We start from the raw sequence: 20,663 nt of genomic DNA on the forward strand, positions 1-20,663 counted from the left end.
GTGCCGGGGAGCAGAGACCCCGCGCTCACTGGCCAGCAGTCTACCTGAACCGACGAGCTCCACGGCCAGTGCGAGGCCGACTCTAAAGACAAGGTGGAGGGCTGCGGAGCTGACTCAGTTATGTGCTGCCACACAAGCATGAGGAGCTAGGTTCGGTCCCCGGAACTCTCTTGAAAGCCGCGTGGTTGTGGCGGCCACCTGTAAGCCTAACCTCAGGAGGCGGAGACAGAGGACGCCCAGAGCAGTTTCGCTAGGGAGCCCAGACATATCAGCAAACTTGGGGTTTGACCAAGAGACCTTGCTTTGACAAGTAAGTCAAGAGAGTGCTTCAGGATGACCCCTGATATCAACCCGAGGCTTCCGCGTGCACACAGACACACCCAGTCCCCATACCTGTGCCCATCCCACATACCACATTACATACACACATGAAATAGTTAGATGATGAAAGAAGGCACTGACCACACACACACACACACACACACACACACACGTACATGCCCCACCCACCTACCCCCAAACACACATGGCCAGCTTTTCTGCACTCAGTATACACACTTCCTAGTGTGCCTTGCTGAGTGGAATCAATGGCGCTCTCTCTCTCTCTCTCTCTCTCTCTCTCTCTCTCTCTCTCTCTCTCCAAGCTACTTGATTATAGCGGTTAAAGTAATTGGCTTAAATTTCTTCATTCGCTCTGAGTCACCTCTGGGAGTCTGTCCCTAAAGAAGAAGCTTCTTACAGAAGAACATTCATGGGGACCCTCCTTAGATCCAAACGTGAGCATTTCCAGTGTGCCACTGAGGGGAGGTTAGGTGACCGAGTTACCTCAGTGCCCCTGGCAGCTGAGTGGTTGAACCTGTGTTTGTTTTGAAGCTGATCTGAACAGAGCAGAGTGCTGGCCGCCAGAGACATACTACACAAGAATCAAGAGCCCTGGGTTCTACCCAAGTCATGAACATTGAGGATGTGGAGAAAACTATGGCTCCCTCCTGCTAAATATGAGCAGTTTTCATTCAGTTGCAAAACTCCTGAAGCTGAAATTCTAGTCTGGATATGGCAATGGGATTTCTGGCTCATTAACAATTTTTATTTTAAGTCAACAGGTTTGAGGTACATATTTATTTGTGCAACCAAAATGCAAGAACTGAACGTAGGTATCACTCACCAGCAAGCTAGGGGAATACAAGCATTTTCTGATGAGCCATCCACAAACTGTGGGTTCTCTTCCCAACACTCCTTACACGGGAGCTTTTGGCTGGCTGTCAAGTCCACCAGGCTTGTGGCCATCTCTTGTCTACCTCTGCACCTTCCCTGTGACCTACATATTCTACCTTTGAAGGAGAGCTAGAGTTTCTCAGCAGGAGAGGAAAGAAACAGAGAGTAAACAGCATTTAAGAAGAAATGCTGGGCATTCCTTAAGTTAGGAAGCTGGTTTGATGGCCTCAAGGGCTCTTCTGTCCATCAGGTCTTTATTCAGGGCTTCTCACTAGCCTGGAGATAACCATATAGGCTAGGCCGGGTGGCCAGAGGGTCCAGGAGTGACCCTTGTCTCTGCCTGCTCTGGGATAGGATTACAAGCACACATTACCACACAGGCTTTTTATGCTTTGGAGATTGAACTTAGGGCCTTCTCCTTGCAAGACAAGACCTTTACCAATTGAGTTGCCTGCCTTCCCAGGAAGCTGCTTATCTAAGCAGGACCATTTTAAGTTATTCTGAACACCAATACACTGGAGCTTCACGGCATGGTAATCTGGGGGAAAGTGTATTAATAATTAATACAAAAGACTTTACCTCACGGAGCTACTTCCTAAAAAATTCTAGAATTTAAAGTTCCGCTGAAATCCATTATTAGAGTCACAAAATGCTAAAGCTCCCATTAAAAATGCAGTTCTGGGCCTGGAGAGGTAGCTCAGTTATTAAGATGCATGCAGCTCAAGGCCATGAATTCAATCCCAAGCACCCACATAAAGGCAGGGGACAGTGGGACACACTGTGACCCTAGCACTGTAGGGTTCACTGGCCAGCCAGCCTAACCAACCATTCACCTCCAGGCCAGTGAAAGACTCTGTCACAAAAAAGAAGCAGCAGACTGGAGAGTGAGACTTCCATTCCCAGCATCCACACCATGGAACCCACAAGCACCTGTAAATTGAGTGCCAGGAATCCCAACACCCTCTTCTGGGTCTACCGCTACCCACACTTGTGTGTACGTATCCCTGTGTAGACACACACACATGCACTTAACTTACAGTCCACAAACACAGAATCAACATCCCCCAAAAGGTTCATTCGTTAAGCTTTAATTAAAGATGTAGGTGTCTCTGTGAGGGAACCCTTCCCCTAATTTCTGTGGAACTACCACAGCGATGTAATTTCTAAGGGGGGGCAGGGCTTAGACTCCAGTGAGCCACCTTCTTGATGTAGGAAAGGCAGGAGGGAGCCACTGAGAGCCACGGCTTAGGAAATAGAATGCCAGGCTGTACTACAGGAGTGTTCCAGTCACCACGACATCAGGAAAGCTATGGCACTCCTCTTTGCCTCTTCCGCCATCTGCATCCCAGGACCAGCTATTTGACTCTGATAAATGAGTTTTCATATGGAGGTTTTTCAGCACAGGACCTGATAACCGAGTTTGAACGACACCGATGAGCTAGGGAGATGGCTCAGTTCACAAAGCACTTGCTTCTCAAGCATGAGGAGGACCTGAGGCTGATCCTCAGAACCCACATTAAAAAGCCAGGTGTGACAGTGCCTGCTCCAAATCCCAGCACTGGGAAGATGGAGGCTAGATGATCTCGGGGGCTGGCCAGCCGGGCTGGCCAAATCAGTGAGCTCCAGGCCAGTGAGAAACCCTGTCTGGAAAACAAACAGAACATCTCCTGAGGAGCACACCCGAGGCTGACCTCTGGCATCATCATTCACACACCTGCACGCACACATAAAGAAGGCTCAGCCAATCAAAAACCTGGAAGCTCCTGAAAGGAGAAAAAACTACATATGTTAATTGCACATAATAAAAATGTTTATAATTATAAGGAACGACAGTGATAATAATAAGTATTATGAATACTTTAGGCACTAACGTCAACTGAGTTTTTAATACTTGCGGACCTTGTGTGTACGTGGAAGGCTATTTACCCTACACAAAACCTCACAAACTACTGCATACGCATGGAGTCCACTGTGTCTGTGTTGTGTTGGGGTCACAGATCTGACACTCACTGTTCTTCATTCATTGTTTTGCCAACAAGATACCCAGCATTGCATGGACCCACTGGCAACCCTAGCCAAATGATTTAGGGTGCAATAAGAAGCAAAAGCTCTTACCGCCACCCCATAATTATTCTATATCAGCTCGTCCAAGGCTCATTCCAGCTGCCCCATTTTGCTCTAATTTGTCTGCCCATTGATTCTGAATTAATCTGCTGTTTGCTAAAAAAAAAAAAAAAAAGAGGGAAAAGATCAAATCCCATGCACACTGAAAGAGAGAAAAGTGTGTGTGTGCTCCAGCAGCTCTGTGCTCCCCTCCCCTCCTAAGCACCCGCCTGCTGGTGTTCTGACAGATGGGGAGGGATGACCCCACCCTCGCAGTGGCTGCCTAATGAGGCGCTGGGTAATCACAGCTCCGCATTCAATCTGCCCTATTAAAGCCGAAGGTAGTTAAGCGAATGACAGAATGCGGGGCTCCTGTTTAAGACTGAATCCTGTGTACACAGTGCTTTTATTAACCATTAACGTGCTTTGTGGGGGAAAAGGTCCTGATTCAGAGCCGTGAAAGAGATACGCGATTTACAACCTTTGCTGATTTAATGGCTTGTAGCTGGGTGAGGAGGCAGGGCCCGAGTGTGTGTGAACACCATCAAACATCAATTAGGAAATTATCCACCAGCTTGTTAAAAGGTCAGATGCCAAAAACTGAGCTTAACAGGCAAGGGCTAGGACGGGGTGCTCAGCTTCGGATTGACCCAGGGCTGACAGTGGGGACGGGCCATTTCCAGGTTGTGGAATTTGTTTAGTTTAGTTTTAGTTTGCTGTTTTGTTTATTTGTTTGTCTGGGTTTTATTTTTTGCGGTGCTTAGGAAATAAACCCCAAACCTCCCATGTGCCACACCAGCAACCGCACCTCTTGGCTGCAGCCCCAAACTTTACTTTGATTTAGGGATATTTGTTTATGTGTATACGTGTGTGTGTGTGTGTGTGTGTGTGTATATATATATATATATATGTGTGTGTGTATGTGTGTATGTATTGCAATATAGAGATGCATGTATATGCTTATGTATGGACAGATTTCTGTAAATGCATATACATTCATGTGTATGTAAGTGTATATGTGTATGCATACACAGTCATTTGTGTTCATGTGTGTCCATGTATGTATATGACATTAGTGTTTACAGGTATGTGTGCATATGTATGAATATATTTACGTGTGCATCCATGTGTGTATGTGTGCCTAGATGTATGTGTGTGTGTGTGTGTGTGTGTGTGTGTGTGTGTGTGTGTGTTAAATTATTAATGCTATCTTTCCAGATCCATCTGTGAGAAAACCTGAAAGCCTTCTCTCCCCAGCTTCTCAACCTTTTTGGTCTGTGCCTGGACATCTTTCTCTGCTTCATGAAAGAGAACCGCTTGTAACTTCAGCATCTCTTTCAGTTTAAGCAGCATTTCCTAAGGCAATTTCATATGTTTAAGCTGATAGGGGGTGACAGGAATTGGTGCCCCCACTGTAAAGTCTAGGTTATATCAATTTAAAAAAAGATGAACAAATTTTTCCAACCATGCTGTGATGGTTCATTTTCTTTGTCAACTTGACACAACCTGGAATGACCTGGAAAGAGATCTCAAGAAGGGAGTATCTAGATCAGGACAGCCTTTGGGTGTTTGAGTAGGAGGTTGTCTTAATTAAGTTAGTGAATGTGGGAAGACCCAGACTGAAAGTTGATGGCACCATTCCCCAGGCTTGGGCCCCAGACTGTATAAGAATAGAAATAACTAGCTAAGTGCCAGGCAGGCATGCCTTCCTCTCTCTCTCTCTGCTTTGGGCTGTTGATGGGAGGTGACCAGCTGCTTTAAGCTGTGGCTTTCCTGCAACAGGGGACTGTAACTATGAATTAAAATAAATCTTTGATTTTTGTCAGGATATTTTATCACAACAACAGACATGAATGAAAGTAGAATATGCACACACACACACACACTCATGCCACATAAGAGAACCCTGAACAGAAGTCTTGGCCACTTCTATTTAAATGGATCCATTTAAATCTTCCCAAACACTGAACCATCATTCAGGTTAGTGTAGAGAATCCACTAGCTGTCTGAAAGATCAGGAAAAGATTCTAGAACTACCTCTTGAGATTTCTAAGTAAATCTTGGAGATGAGAATCTTAAAAAGGCTTGCTTAAGATGCGTGGATGGCTACTCTTCAAAACGAGGAAGGTCTGACCCAGTCTTACCACAAACAAATGGGTAAGAATTTACCACAAACAAATGGCAGAATTTCTCCCCGCTCCCACCCATGTCTTCCTCAACTTAGTTAATCAGGACATTGCTTAGAGTGCTCTATCTTTAATTTTATCAAAGCATTTGACAAGTTTCTCACAACTCTGTGTGTGTGTTAGTTATGGGAGAACACACTCTCGTGAATGTGCGGGTGTGTGTGTTCATGGACTCACATCTGGAGGGCAGAATAGGACCACACCTGTCTTCCTCCATCACTGCCGTGTAAGTCTCTCTTATTCACCAGAATCTTGCTGCTTTGTTTCAGCCTGTCTGCCTCCCACTGCTGAGGTTACAGGCACATGGGGCCATGCCCAGCCTTTTACGGGATGCCGGGTCTTCAAGCCTGTGTCCGCGTGCTTTCACAGGAAGTACTCTCACCCACTGCGCCATCCAAGCATGGCGGCCCCATCAGAACATTTCTACAAAAGTGGGAAAGGTGCAAGCCAGGTGAGTCAACTCAGGCTCAGCAAACACTGCAGAAAATCTGGACTAGTTAAGCAATCAGTTTGGGCTGAGGTTATGTTTTTAAAAGCCATTTCAGTTTTAATGATAGCATTTGCCTCTGAAATTGTCAACTCTTTAAGTGAAATCGGATGCTGGCCACAATCCCCTCAGAGGATAGTTTAGTAATACGTAAAACAATTCTGATCAGAGAGCCCATTTGAAGAAATTTTGTTCCTGATAAAATAACCAAATAGATGCAAAGTTGTGCAATTATATTAGAGGCTGTATAACAGGACAAAAACCTGTACAATTTTATTTTATTTTATTTTATTTTATTTTGTTTTGTTTTGTTTTGGGTCAGGGTCCCATGTAGTCTGAGTTGGTCTGGAACTCACTGCACAGTCAGAGATGAACTTCTGGGCCTGCTGCTGTATCCTTGGGCGTGCTGGGAGCAGGGCCCTGCCTAGGTGGGGCTGGGGCCTGAGCCAGGGCTCGGTGCTTGTAGGCTAGCGCTCTACCCACTGAGCTGCATCATCAGCCCACACACAAGCGCTTACTGAATTAGAAGATGCTGCACTCAGAAGATACAATATCCATGGACACCTAGAGTCTACCAGGAGTTTCTAAATAACAAAGAATCCTCACTCTAGAAAATTCCATGGAGATGGAGGCAGGAGAGACAACAGAACACATATATGAACCCTGTAGTAGTTTTGTAGTATATGAACCTTGGCATGTATAAAAGAGATGGAGGAAGGAAAAGAATCCACCTTCATCACCTTCATCTTTGGATGGCAGGATAAAGTTTTTTTCACACTATGATAGGCTTCCCTTTGTAAATGAATATACACTAACTAGAGAACTAGGAGACCCTGTTATATTAGAGCACACGTACTTCATACAATTGGTTTTTGGAGAGCTATCAAAAGGAAAGTTACTTGCACTCAAGTGGGAGATGCAGGGTTGTTCCCAGACTGTCGTAGAAAAGCAGTCAGCTACGTGATACTGGATGGTCACCAAGGCCACTTGCAACACAGCAGCCAGTCCAGCCCTTCCCAGGATCCTTTAGGAGTCATGTCCCTGCTTGTGGTAGTTAACATGGCTGTCAGCTTTCCAGGCTTTAGAATCACATGGAAGATGAGTGTCTGGAGCTATCTCTGAGGAAGCTCCTGGCCCAGGCTGATTGAGGTGGACAGCATCACTCCAGATGCTGGCTTCTGAACCGGATACAAAGGAGGAACAGAACGACCAGCAATGCTTGTCTTTCTCTTTCTCCTGGTTGGGGGTGGGGGAGCAATTCGACCGGCTGCCTCCCCTGCCGCCATGCTTTCCTGGCATGATGGAAGACTGTACTGTCAGACTGGGAGCCAAAATAAACACCCGCGTCCCTAAGCCACTTTTGTCAGTATGCTGTCACCGCAAGAGAAGCAACAGAGAAGCAACCATTGGAGTCTCAGACCATTGGAGTCTCAGACCATTGGCGTCTCAGGCGCAGGAACACCTCGTGCCTCTTCCCCCAGTGTGCCCCGTAAAGCGCACTCTAGAGCTGCCTCAGTCTCCTCAGCTATCGCCCATCTTCCACTGTGGATACTCTCAGATTTCGGCAGATGACAAAGAGAGGAAACCCTTCTTAGGATTGCCCTCCCAGAATCAAATGGATCTCAGAGGAATCCAAAGAAGATCTCCTTCAGTCAGCCTCCCAGAACCATTTGTATTCTGTGGGAGAAGAAAGAAGTCTGAACAACGGCTTCCAGCCTTTTTCATTAACTCACTAACAGATGCCTTCTGTGGAACTAAATCTAATAACCTGCCCTTCCCTCTAGGGCTGGGAGAAGAATAAATCAAAGTGATTATGTCTGGAAAGTCACTAATGTGCAAATTTACTTTCTCCCACAATAAATTTCTCCAGCACACAAGCATGAACACATACAAATGCACACAGCTTACACTCTTCCTTTGATGACATTTTTTTAAAATCATGTGTATGTACATCTATGTGTGGGTTTGTACACACGTGCAGCGCTCCTGGAGACCAGAAAAGGGGGTTGGATCCTTGCCGCTGGGTTCCGGGCAGTTGTGAGTTGCATGGTACTGGGAACTGAGCTCGGGCCCTTCAGCAGCAAGCATTCTCAACTACTGAGGTAGCTCCCTAGCCTGCTTCCTTTGAAGTGGACCGCTCCAGTGTCATAAAACACAGAATCCGAGAAGAAAGCATTCTGCCTACCTTTCCACACTTCCTCAGTGATGTTCTGATTCTCCTGAGCCTTAGTGAACATTTTTTTAATTGTCATCTTCTATCACAGTGTGGTTCTGAGGTATGGAAGGGAGTAAAAGGATTTGGATTTGTCTTGCTTTGCCACAAAACAGTGCCCTTTTAGGGGCCTGGGGTGCCACTCAGCTGGAGAGTGCTTAGCTCACATGCATGGCGCCCGTCCATCCTCAGCCCACGTACACTCCGCACCAAGTGTGGCATTGCACACCTGTAAGCCAGCACTCAAAGGGGAAGGTAGGAGGCTCAGCGGCAGAAGGTCATCCCGGCCAGCCTGAGCTACATGAAATCCTGTCAGTGAACTTGATTAAGTGCCACTAAAATGTGCATGCCGCTCTCCTATCCCGGATCAGCAGCAGGTAGGACATGAAGACTGAGTAAGGAAGCAGGTGAACCGCCTGGCTCCATAGCAAGGTTCAGCTGTACATATACATGTCCAGAACAAACCCACTGTCTTGAGGCTGGAAAGATGGCTCAGCAGTCAAGAGCACTTGCTACTCTTCAGGAGAACAGGGATTCCGTTCCCAGCACCTATGTCGGGTGGCCCACACCTGTAACTCCAGCTCTAGGGGGTCTGACACCCTTTTCTAGCCTCAGGCATTCACATACATGTTGGCAGATACACACCTGTGCATATAAAGAAAAACAAACATTTAAAGAACAAATAGTCATAATCTGTGTCTTTGACGTACCCAGAGCCCTGCCCTTCCGTGCTTGAGGGTCTGCAGGGAGAAGCTGTCCATCTTGGCTAACTCCAGCCTCTGCTGCTATCGTGGGATACGCTATAAAAAAAGCGACTACTCCCCCAAATCTGCACCCTCCCCCATGTCCCCTCCTCATGTCCAGACAGCACACGCAAGCCTCAAATGCTGTGACGTTCCCCCTAACTTCAGCCAGGCCAGTCTTGATGAATTGTTTCAAGACAAAAACAAAAGACAGAAATACGACTCTGAGTCCTTTCTTTCTCCCCAAGGCTTTCATCAGCCCCGTCTCCCCCACATCTTTAATGGGATGTGATATTTGCAAATGTCAATTCCATAATAGAGAAGTGTGTACTTGATTTTGACGGTGCTCACCACAGCTGCAGACAACCTCGCCTCTGGAAGATCAGGACGGCTGGTTCATTATGAGCAAGGCCGGGCTTTGTGCAGCCTTTTGTTTGTGAGCCTTGTCCCTGGCTTTACTTACTCATGACATTAAGCAAAGCAACCCAATCCAGCGCTGCAGCTGTGCCTGCACAGTGAGGAGCACCTGGGGAGCGGGCCAGGCCGCACGTGCATATAAAATAGGTGAGTCTAACATTTCCTGCATATGCTCCCACTCCTGCATGCGCATTTGGGGCTGGCCGAATGTCTAGTCCCCGAAGCCTCTCCACGAACAACCACGATTACAGGCCGGTGATTCCAACCACCCGCCATGCCTAGAGACTGGCAGGTCTCGGTCTATTTCACACTGTGGCCCAAATGGCGCTCCTTCCTACCCAGGATGCAGGCTGGACTAGGACACAAGGAATTCAAAACTCATGGCTTAACCGCCTCTGCATGTGATCACGTGTGTGTGTGTGTGTGTGTGTGTGTGTGTGTGTGTGTGTGTGTGCACGTGGAAACCAAAAAAGAACATAAATCTTTGCGGGTTTTTTTGTTTGTTTTTAATTTTATTTTTTAATTTCATGTACATGTGTCTTTGTGCGTGGGAATGTGCATATAGGTGCAAGGTGCCTGTGGAAGCCAGAGGGCATGCAGAATCCCTTGCAGCTGGACATACAGACGGCGTGAGCTGTCTGACATGGGCTCTGCAAATGGCATCTGCCCTCTAAGGAAAAGTGTTTGTTCTAACCACTAAGGGAGCCCCCCCACCCCAGGCCTTGGTTTAACTTTAGGTTTTCTAAGACAGGGTCTCTCACTGACCAAACTCGCCAGAGAACCCCAGGGCCCGTCTCCTCCCCAGTGCTGGGATAATAAGACCCACCACCATGCCCAGCTTTTGAACAGAGACCCTCAGGCTGGAATTCAGCTCCTGGTGTCTGTGTGGCGGGTAACTTACCAACTGAGGCACCTCTCCAGCTCTTGTCTCTTATTAAAAAAAAAAAATAGTAAACCCTACATCTCAAACCCAGGATTCACACTCAGGCGGTAAGATGGGAGTCACTGCTCAAAACAACAAAAGCTGAAGCAATCTGAATCTCCCATAGGCTGTTAAATAGTGCCAATACAAAACTCTGAAGTCACTAAAAAGAACAGGCTGGGTGTATGAGAAAGGGATTTGGCAAATGTTCTTGGCTTTGAGTTGGGAGAAACGTGGGTTCGGACAATATGTGGAGAAAGGTCTACTTTTCATTTTCATACCTAGCTACATGTGTGTGTGTGAACCGCATACATGTGCATGTTCTATCCGATTTGCAAAGAAAACATTCTGGAGTGCATGTTCAAGCTGCTCGTTGTGATTGCCATTCACAAAGTGGGCGAGAAGGCCGAGTTAGGGTGACCAGGGACGAAGCTTTAAAATCGGTATTCACTTAAGGGCTCTTTTTTGGTTTTGTTTTGTTTGTTTTTTTTTTTCACATATGCATCACAACAATGATTGGTGACATGAGTGAAAATGCATTCTTTTCTTTCTTTTTTTTTTTTTTAAGAAACAACACGGAGCCTCCAGTTTCCACAATCATGGTAGGTTTCTTGGACAGCGCACCAGCTGAGCACACATTAATTATAACCAGGGCATTTCACCTGGAGGCCTCATGACCAGCCTGTAGCTTCCTAGTTCTCTTATAATCATGATTTCCTCCTGAGGTCCATGAGGCCCCAGCTGTGAGGCCCCCACTACTCAGGTCAAGCCTAGAGAACTTATTTTTCTGACTCTCAGATGAAGCCAGCTGGCCCCTCCTTAAGGACTGTCTAGAAATGCATGTCCAGGCTTCTCCCAGCTGACCTCAGAAGCAGGGAGCATCATCTCTGGAAAGTGCCGCCCTTGGCCCCAGCTTCACAGAAGCCCTCCTCACCCAGGAGTGCTGTTCCCCAGCCCTCTACCTCTGCAGTCACTGTCCTGGCCACCTTCTCCTGTTAGGTCCTCGGGAGGGAAGCTGGCTGGTCTCATTCTTCCAGGTGTCTTTGAAGTGCTTGGCACCGACATCCAGTCAAGCCGGAATTGAGTGCACAAGAGTCTACTGTTAGAAGGGGAACCTCTTGGTGGCTAGGCTCAGTTGGCAGAGTGTTTGCCTAGCATGGGTGAGTGTGGCGGTTTTAGTGGCCAGGACAGACTTATATGTTTAAACACATGGTCCCAGCTGGTGGCGCTGTTTGAGAAGGGTTAGCAGGGGTGGCCTTGCTGGAGGAGGTGTGTCTCTTGGGGTGGGCTTTGAGATTTCAGAAGCCAAGTGCCATGCCCCTTGTGCTCTCCACCTCCTGCTTGTGGATACGGATGTGAGCGCTCAGCTGCTGCTCCAGCTGCCGGCCACTGTGCCTTCGCTTTGCATCATAAACTCTAACCCTCTGGGACCATAATCTTACTTAAATTCTTTTTTTTTTTTTTAAATAAATTGCCTTGGTCATTTGTTTTATCACGGAGATAAAAAAAAATAACTAATACAATGAGTTTATGGGTTCAATCCCCATCACTGCAAAAATGGGGCATTGTGGCACATATTTGTAATCCCAGCACTTGAGAAGTAGAGGCAGGAGGATCAGGAGATCAAGGTCAACCTAGTGAGTTTGGGGCCAGCCTGGGCTACGTTTGTCTGTCTCAAAAAGTAAAGCTAAATGGGGCAAATGTGTTTCTTGGCTGACGAAGCCCAAGAATAAATGTTGGAAGATGCTATCATCCAAACCAAAAGTCCTTCTATTAAAAACAAACAAACAACAACAACAACAACAAAAAAACAGGAAGAGACACAGCAACCCTGTTTGTTCAATCACCCCTACAAAAGCCACAGAAAGAGAGAATCTTTTAATCTTCATTTAAAGCCTGGGGCAACCTTCTCCTTAGGCTTGGTTTTGCTTGGTTGTTCGTGGTTTGAGACAGGGTCTTCTGTAATGCAGGCTGCCCTCTAGCTCACTACACAGAGAAGAGTAACTTCCAATCTTCCTGCTTCCACTCCTGAGTGCTGGGATTGCAGACAAATGCTACCATGACTTATTTCACATATTTTTGGGGGTCACATTTCAGTGCTAACAGGGACCAAGACTATAAATATACCCTTTTTCTTAACACATACACACACACACACATACACACACACACACACACACACACACACACACACACACACACACACATACACAGCATCACTTTTTTAAGCCCCATGCCTGTCCTGGCAAGATTTTACTACTCTCTGATTCTGGAAGGCTTTTGGCAGTAGAGGGCATCCCCTTCTTCCTTCAACGAGACAGAACCCACTCAAGTCAAGTGAGCTCAGGGTATCCTAAAAGGCTCCTCCGGCCTTGTGTCACAGCAGCTCGGTGTGCCTGGGAAGCTATCATCCTTCTAGAGCAGCTTCTGCAGCTGACAGAAAACACGAGCAGGAGGCTACAGTGGGAAGAGTGCCAGAAGGCAGCGTGGTTCGCCTCCTGACTCAGGGCCAAGATCAGACACCCCACGAGAAGCTAGGGAGGCTGCAAGGGTGTAGTCAGTCGTTTGTGGCATGCAACCGCACGGGTCAGTCGGCTCCAGCACCAGGAGCAAGCCACCAATCTGTCACCTCTTTGGCAAATGGGTTGCCTTTCTTTAAGGAAATAATTCTTACTTTTTACTTATTTATTGTGTGGGAGTGTGGCACGCGCCACAGGACTCATGCCGCAGTCAGAGGGCACCGTTCAGAGGTCAGTTCCCTCCTTCCACCTCATGGGTCGCAGGGATTGAACTCAGGCCAGCAGGTTTGGCGGCAACACCCTTCACCTGCTGAGTCCTCTCACTGGCCTGGAATCAGCTACTTTTCTTTTTTAGTTTTTGGAGCTGTTCCCAAACCTTACAAAAATGCTTGTTGATGCCAGGCATCAAAAGGGCAGGCACCATTGGAGTTATCCTGTTAGCTGGGGGCTCTTAAGCCAAGTCATTTGCTCAGCAAATTGAAACGAGAGCAGTGCTGCTTCCCCGGGTGTGAACCAGAATGCCCTGTTTGTTTCACTTGAAAGACACACAGAGCGTCTCTGAGGATCTGAGAGCGCCCATCCAGAACACTCGGATTCCTTTCCCACACCCCGCCGACATCCTGCTGTCTGCACGCACATTTGGAAGTGGAGAAGAGTATGTTAGGCTGTGTGGCTGACTCAGTCGTGGAAGGAAAGCCTGTAGAACTGAGCAATGCCCCCATCTGCTGCCACCTCCACTCAGGGAGCTGCCGGATGGCCCAGGGAGACAGCTGGGCCCGGGAGCCTTGTGGGGCCGCACCTGTGCCCCTATCACATGTAAAATGTCAGAGGCTTCCCAAAGAGCACCAGGCTGTACCTTCTGTGGCAAGCAGCCCATTGGCCCTGGCAGCTGACGGCAGCAGGAAGCTGTCCTTCCTGTGGCCTTACAAGGTGCCCAGGGCTGAGAATGGCTAAGACAAGCGTGAAAGTCCCAGTATAGTTCAGCCTTGCCAAGTCTCACATAGTACACCCATCTCTATCCACAGCCTCCATAATCAGCACCTCCCTGCCGCAAACATTAGCGTGACTGCTGAAGAGGAGTCGATATGGAGGGCAAAGCATGCCTGAGCAGAACCACCTGCCCAGCTCTGTTCATGAAGAATTCAGCTGTGGCTGTATTTTCATATCTTGACTGAGAACTAAAAGTTGACTGGTTCACGTTTAAAAAATGGGGGGGGGGGGGCGGGGAGAGAGAGAGAGGGAAAGGTGGGGGTAAGAGCCATGGCCTCTGCATCCACAGTCTCATCTGTTGGACAGGCTGGCTGGCTAGCGAGCTCTGAAAGTCCAGCTGCCTCTGCAGCAGTCCTATGCACGTGACCACATGTGGCTTTTGACATGAGGAAGGGCAGGGTTCTGAACCCATGCTTACTGAGTGACATTTTATGACTGAGCCATCTTTCCAGCCCTCACACCTTCCTCTTTCCATCACTCTGACTTTTTGGCTTCTCTCCTTCAGTTACTGATGACGCTAATACCCGCCTCACTAACGTCATCTCATCTCCAAATTCTGCCCAATCTCTGTTTAACTTCAGGCTCAGATAAAGCATCTAGCCACACCTGGTCAAACACAAGTCCTTGACAATCGATCCCCACCTAATGACCAGATGAAACACCAAGAGAATCTGGTTCTTAGTATTCCGTGCCAACAAGCGTTCACCCAACCAGAACTGCCAACCTATCTTGACTGTTCATTAACTTGACTGCTCACTGTTGCCCCTCACCCTTCTAGGCCAATCTGCACAGTGCAATGATTAGTTCTGTCAACGGGACACAACCTAGAATCCCCTAGGAAGGGAGTCTTACTGGGGAATTCATCTAGATCAGGCTGCTGTGTTGGCCTGTCTGTGGGGTTGTCTTGACTGTTAACTGATGTGGGAGGACCCAGTGCCCTGTGGGGGACTGTCACATAAGCAGGGGCTCTCCAGTGGGTAAGAGCAGAGAAGATGAAAGGGTCATGAGAGACGGCTCAGTAATTAAGTATGCTCACTGTTCTGGACTAGGACCCAGGTTCTGTTCCCAGCACTCACATGGCAGCTCACAACTCTCTGAAACTCCTTTTCCAGGGGATCTGATGTCCTCTTATGGCCTTCATAGGCTCCTGCATGCACCTGGTATGCCTAAATTCAGATATTCATACACATTTACACATAAAATAAATACATAATCTATTTTTAAAAATAGTAGAGAGCTGGAGAGGTGGCTCAGTGGTTAAGAGCACTGTCTGCTCTTCCAGAGGTCCTGCTGAGTTCAATTCCCAGCGACCACATGGTAGCTCATAACCATCTATACTGGGATCTGATGCCTTCTTCTGGCATGCAAGTGTATGTGCAGAGAGAGCACTCATATGAAAAAATAAAGAAATGAAATATTTTAAACTGTTTTTAAAAAGAGTAGGCAAGGCGAGCAGAGCTGTCAAGCATGCATGCATTCATTCTTGTCTGCTCTCAGCTGTGGGGAATGTGTGATGTGACTGTCTGCATCAAACTCCTGCCACGGTGCCGTCTCTGATACAAAAACATTAACCCGGAGTTGTTAGCCAAATAAACCCATTTTCCCCTAAGCTGCTTTTTATTAAAATATTTTGTCACAGCGACAGAAGTGAAATTAGGACAGACACTCAAGCATCTGAAGACGCCCTCCCTTACAAGCAGACTTGACTCCTTGGCTCTTCCTTCTCTCCCAGCGCAAGTTGAGAACCTCAGGTGAAACTGATGATCTTTTGTGAGGGTTAGTCTTCATTATTGAGGATCTGGGATCAAATAAGAAAGGCACCCTGGGGAGGTCTGTGAGGGCATTTCTAAGGTGGATTAACTGAGCTGGAAAGGTGACTCCCTCCCCTGAGGAGGAGACACCTTCCAGCCAGATAGTCAAAGGTCCTGGAAAGAACAGCCTTCCTGTTCTTTCCTGCCGCTGAGCACATCTGCCCATGGTCTGCTGCTGTCCTCTCCAGCTGCCCTCTTCAGCTGCCCACCCCCACCTCCTCAGACTCCAGCTTTGTTCCTTTCCAACTGTGGACCGAAGACCAGCAACTAAGAACTTTCTGGGCCTTCAGCACCAGATTGGGACTACTGAGATGCACTAGTGAAATGTGTTAAAGACGGACTCAGGGACACAAACAAGCATCAATGTCTCGCTAAGGAGAGAAAGCGTGGCACATCCCCTTGACTTCAGACGGCGAGTGAACCAAAATGAGTTTTCCACTTCTCTCCTATAGTTTGTGGTCTCTGGACTGTCTGTATTCTGTCGCTCACGTGTATGTCTGTCCCTATGGCCTGTGTCTTCAACAAAGGCCTTTGCTCTGTATTTATTTATTTATGTTTATATGTGGGTGTTTGGCTTGTGTGTGCGCTTATGTACCATGTAAGCGCCTGGTGTCATTGCAGACCAGAAGAGCGAGGCAGGTCTCCTGGAACTGAAATTACAGACAGCTGTGATCTGCCACTCGGTGCTGGGAAGCAAACTCAGCTCCTCTGAAAGAGCAGCTGGTGCTGTTAGCACACCAGCCCTTTAATGGAGTTTTACAAGGGATTAAGTCACTGTCTCCAACTGACCTTAACTGACCCCAAAGCACCCAGAAAGTAAAACATTACTTCAAACATAACCTATCTGTTATATTTATGTTATTTTCAACATTTATGGTAGATATATGTTGTACAAGATTGCTTCCAACCTGTTGGCTGTTCTCAGCAAATGATTACCATAACACACACACACACTGCTTTGAGTCAAGGGCATTGAGGAGTACAGAATTTGAGATGAAAACTACGAATTAGCTTAGGTAGTAAAAGTTGATTGCATGGAAAACCCAGGCAAGTGAGGTTGGTTATTATGCTGTTGTCTTAAAGGCAAGGTAAACAGGCTGTGCACACAGCAGGGTATCAGGCCGAGTGACCTCAGGATGTGTTACTAACATGGCTGCGAGGTCCAGGCTCTCTGAACAGAAGAGATATTCTCATAAAAATGGTATCACTACCCTGGCAGCCAGCTTTACAGACCAGGCAGCCACCAGGAGCTCAGCCCTCTAGCATGCAGATGGCCACTGTGGGGCTGCCCAGCTCACCCCATGCACGCTCATCTAGCAAATGTTCTTTGTTCTCTATGTTCGTTCCGTCAGTTCTGCTCCTCTAGAGAACCTTCCTAACACATCCACTGTCTACAAGTCCATTATGCATACAAAGAGACCAGAAATGCAGACATGGCTCAGCAGTGAGTGCACACACTGTCCTTGGAGTATTTCCACCCAGCACCACACGGAACTGCGCACAACTGCCTGTGTCTCCAGGTCCACGGGCTCCAACACTGCCTCCTCACTCTTGTCGGCACTGTACTCACTCATGTGCAGTTCCTCGACACAGACATACACATAAACCATTTTAAATGTTTAAAACAAATCTATTTTTAAAGTAACCAATACAACTGGGAGGTGTTTGTTTGTTTAAAAAACTAATTGGCGGGATTTTAGAATGGTGCAAGCGCTTTGGAAAACAGTATGAATTTCCTCAGAGGGAAAAAGTTTCAAGGACTTGCATGTGATCTCTCAGTCTCACTCGGTGAGGTTCCAGAACTGGAGGCTGGTTCTGAGAGAGGCACAGACACGCTGCTACCCAGAAAAGTGGGTCTTGACCACAAACATGGGAACAATGAAAGTGTGCACTGATGCGTGCACATGGGATCAACAGACCACACAGAACATTATTCGGCCTGCAAAGAGAAGGAAACCGCACACACCCACAGGAGGCATGAGCCTGGGCGTGTATGCCAAGTAAAGCCAGTGGCAGGAACTGCGTGTCCTCTAGGGGTCACACGTTGACCCTTGACCTTTCTTCGATCGCACTTAGGTTTGATTCCCAGCACGCACACACACACGCCAGGTCACAACCATTTTCAGCTCAGTTCCGGCGCATCTGATGCCTTCTTCTGACCTCCAAGGGAATCCAGGCACACACACCACACACATAGGCCACACACGCATGGCACACATGTGGCACAGACATGGCATACTCAGGTGTGACGTGTCACCCTCTTGAACTCTCAGCAGCTTCAACCCTGTACAGGAAGGGAGTCTACACTAGCCTGGGCCATTAATACTCAGTATTGGGGGTGGTGAGGGTTTCAGGGGGCCCAGCCCCTCGTGGAGACTGTGTAAGTGATAACGCTTGCTGGGGAAGGGCAGCGTTTTCTTTGGGGGTCTGTTAGGTACTTCTCTCACTGCTGTGACAAAACACCTGGCAAAGGCGACCTAGGAAGGAAGGGTTTATTTTGCTTCACAGTTGGGCAGCGTCGCCCACGGTGGCGGGGAAGCCCAGTGGCAGGGCAGGAGGGCAGTCGGCAACATTGTGTCCACAGTACAGAAGCACTCAGCCTGAAGTCCAGGTTGGGGTGGAGCTACCAACACTTAGGGTGGCTCTTCCCATCTCAGCACTACCTGAGGAGTTCTCCCGCACACGTGCTCAGGGACCCTCTCTTCGCTGGCTCTCGGGCCTGTCAGGTTGGCAGTACTCATCATGGTGGCATAGTCATCCATAAGTTGCCCAGCTCCTGTGAGAAACCCCAGTTGCTCTCACCAGTTCACGCCGTATCTGAGGTGGGGAGGCATGTGTTCCTCTCCCCAGGCACGGCCTCCCCACGCCGGTACAACTGCACTGAGGAGTTTCTAAGGCAATCAGAGTCATGGGAACCCATGGTAATGTGGGGTCACCAGGGCCTGGGGAGAAGCAGCGGGGATACTCAGCGAGTACAGACTTACTTCTCAGCCTTTTGGTTAAAATCAAGTGCGATTTTGCAGGATCTATGCCACTTTTAAGCGTGTGAGGGCTGCGGAGGTGGCTCAGTGGGTAAAATGTGTGTTGCAGGAGCATGAGGAGAAGAGCTCAATCTGCAGAATGTTTTTTTTAAGATGGGGCATGGTGGCACACACGTGCAATCCCAGTCCCAGGGACATAGAGACAGGCAGCTCCCTGGGACTCAGTGCTCAGCTGGTTGAATCTATTGGTGAGCTTCAGGCTAGTGAGGTTCATTGTCTAAAATTAACAAAGCGGATGGCTCCCAAGGAGCCACAGCCAAGGCTGTCCGCTGACCTTCACACCCAGGTATGCACACACGTACGCTTGCACATGCATGAACATAAAACATACAAAAAATAATCAAACTTTAAAGTTCGTGAGTTTGTGAAAGAAAACTGTCCACACGCTGTGGTGAGGCAGAAGCATTGCACACTCCATTTTCCTGTGGCCATGTGCAGGAAGGACCATCTTCTACACTGGCAATGTCAAAGTCAAGATTCACTCTGAGGCTATGATTTCAAATCAAAAGAGTAAGAGAACTGGCCTTTTAGAAGAGCCAGTTCGGTATTTCTCAGTTCCCTCCAATATTACTCTCTAGAAACTAGCTGAAAGCCAATGGCTTTTCTAATTGTATTCCTCATTGCTTGTTTATGCTCATTAATATGCAAATATATTCCCTGCTAGCAGTGATCTCATGAATTTTTAACCAGAGATTAAAATGTTAACTAAAGCTGGTGATATGGAGGATTATAAGTATCGCTTAATCCTTAGATTAGGAATCTCCAAGTGAATTCATGATCATTACCCACTGAACAAACCACCCAAGGGTCCTCAAAGCATCACCTTGCATTATGGGTAACAGACGCAGTTGTAAATGTACCTATTTGGGGATCTTTAAAAATAGTGAAAGCAGAGCTGGTAAGACGATTGGTTGGGAATGTGATTGCCAGCCAAGTATAAGGACCTGATTTTCATCCCCAGGACTCTTCTAAAAAAGCCAAATGTGGTAGTCCATCTCTGTAACCCCAGACTGGGGATATGGAGACAGGCAAGTCCCTGAGGGTCACTGGACAGCAGCTTAGCATGATAGGTGAGCTAGGAGAGGGCTTGGAGAGAGGACAGAGAGGGGGAAACTTGTAATATCTTGTAATATCAGAATATAAATAAATAAAAGTTTTTTTTCAAAAGAGACCTTGTCTCTGAGGAATAAGACCTGAGGTTGACCTCTGCCCTTCACGTACATACACACGTAACACACAGCACCTGCACATACAGCTGTCATTAACAATGATGCTGTCATCTTTCAGGAGTGTCTGCCCTTGAATGCATTCATCCTCAGATACTGCCTGAATCCCCCACAGCAAAGAGACACCTCCACCTCTGCACGGGAGTGTCCTTTGACAGACTCACTAGCACCTTCTGTCTGCACCACCAGAGCCACACAGAGGATCATTTGTTCCTTGGTGTTCAACCATCCAAAACCGACACAGGCCAGGGAAACCTGCAAGCGCTGATGTGTGGACACACATGCACATGTAAACGCACATATGTGCGACTGCATATGTGCAATTTTTCTTTTCCTACTTTTCCAAATGAGGGGCTGAGGTGGTGCCCAGCCCAGAGCTGGCAAGTAGTGGCGTCCCAGTGCACAACATCTCTGTGTGTCTGTGCATGTTTTATGTTCATGGGTGCGTCTTACATTAGGTTATTTAAAATTATAAGGTTAATATTAGTAGGTTAGGTATTAAATTATTGATTAAAATATGATAAACAAAACAACAACAAATCTGACAGCAAGAGCTGGGGATACAGCTTGGTAGTGGAAGACTTGCCTAGCATTTGTGAGATTCTGGAAGAAAATGGAGACACCAAGGAGAGAGAATAGGGAGAAAGTGAGCAGGGGAGGAAGGAGAGAGGAAAAGAGAACAGAAAGGGAAGGGAAGGGGGATAAATGTAGATAGGGGGTTTGGCAGGGTTGGCTAAATGGATGAATGGATGATGGATGGATGGATGGATGGATGGATGGATGGATGGATG

At 47.5% G+C, this 20,663-nt stretch overlaps 1 protein-coding gene across 1 annotated transcript in view; it reads right to left on the minus strand.

Moving 5' to 3' along the window:
• Positions 1-20,663, minus strand: part of Tmem163 (transmembrane protein 163) — a gene marked incomplete at its 5' end in the record, with an annotated part of 157,918 nt that overhangs the window by 35,633 nt on the left and 101,622 nt on the right.

The sequence above is a fragment of the Psammomys obesus genome, unplaced genomic scaffold (assembly GCF_907164565.1).
Source record: "Psammomys obesus unplaced genomic scaffold, mPsaObe1.curated_primary_1811, whole genome shotgun sequence".
Lineage (NCBI taxonomy): Eukaryota > Metazoa > Chordata > Mammalia > Rodentia > Muridae > Psammomys > Psammomys obesus.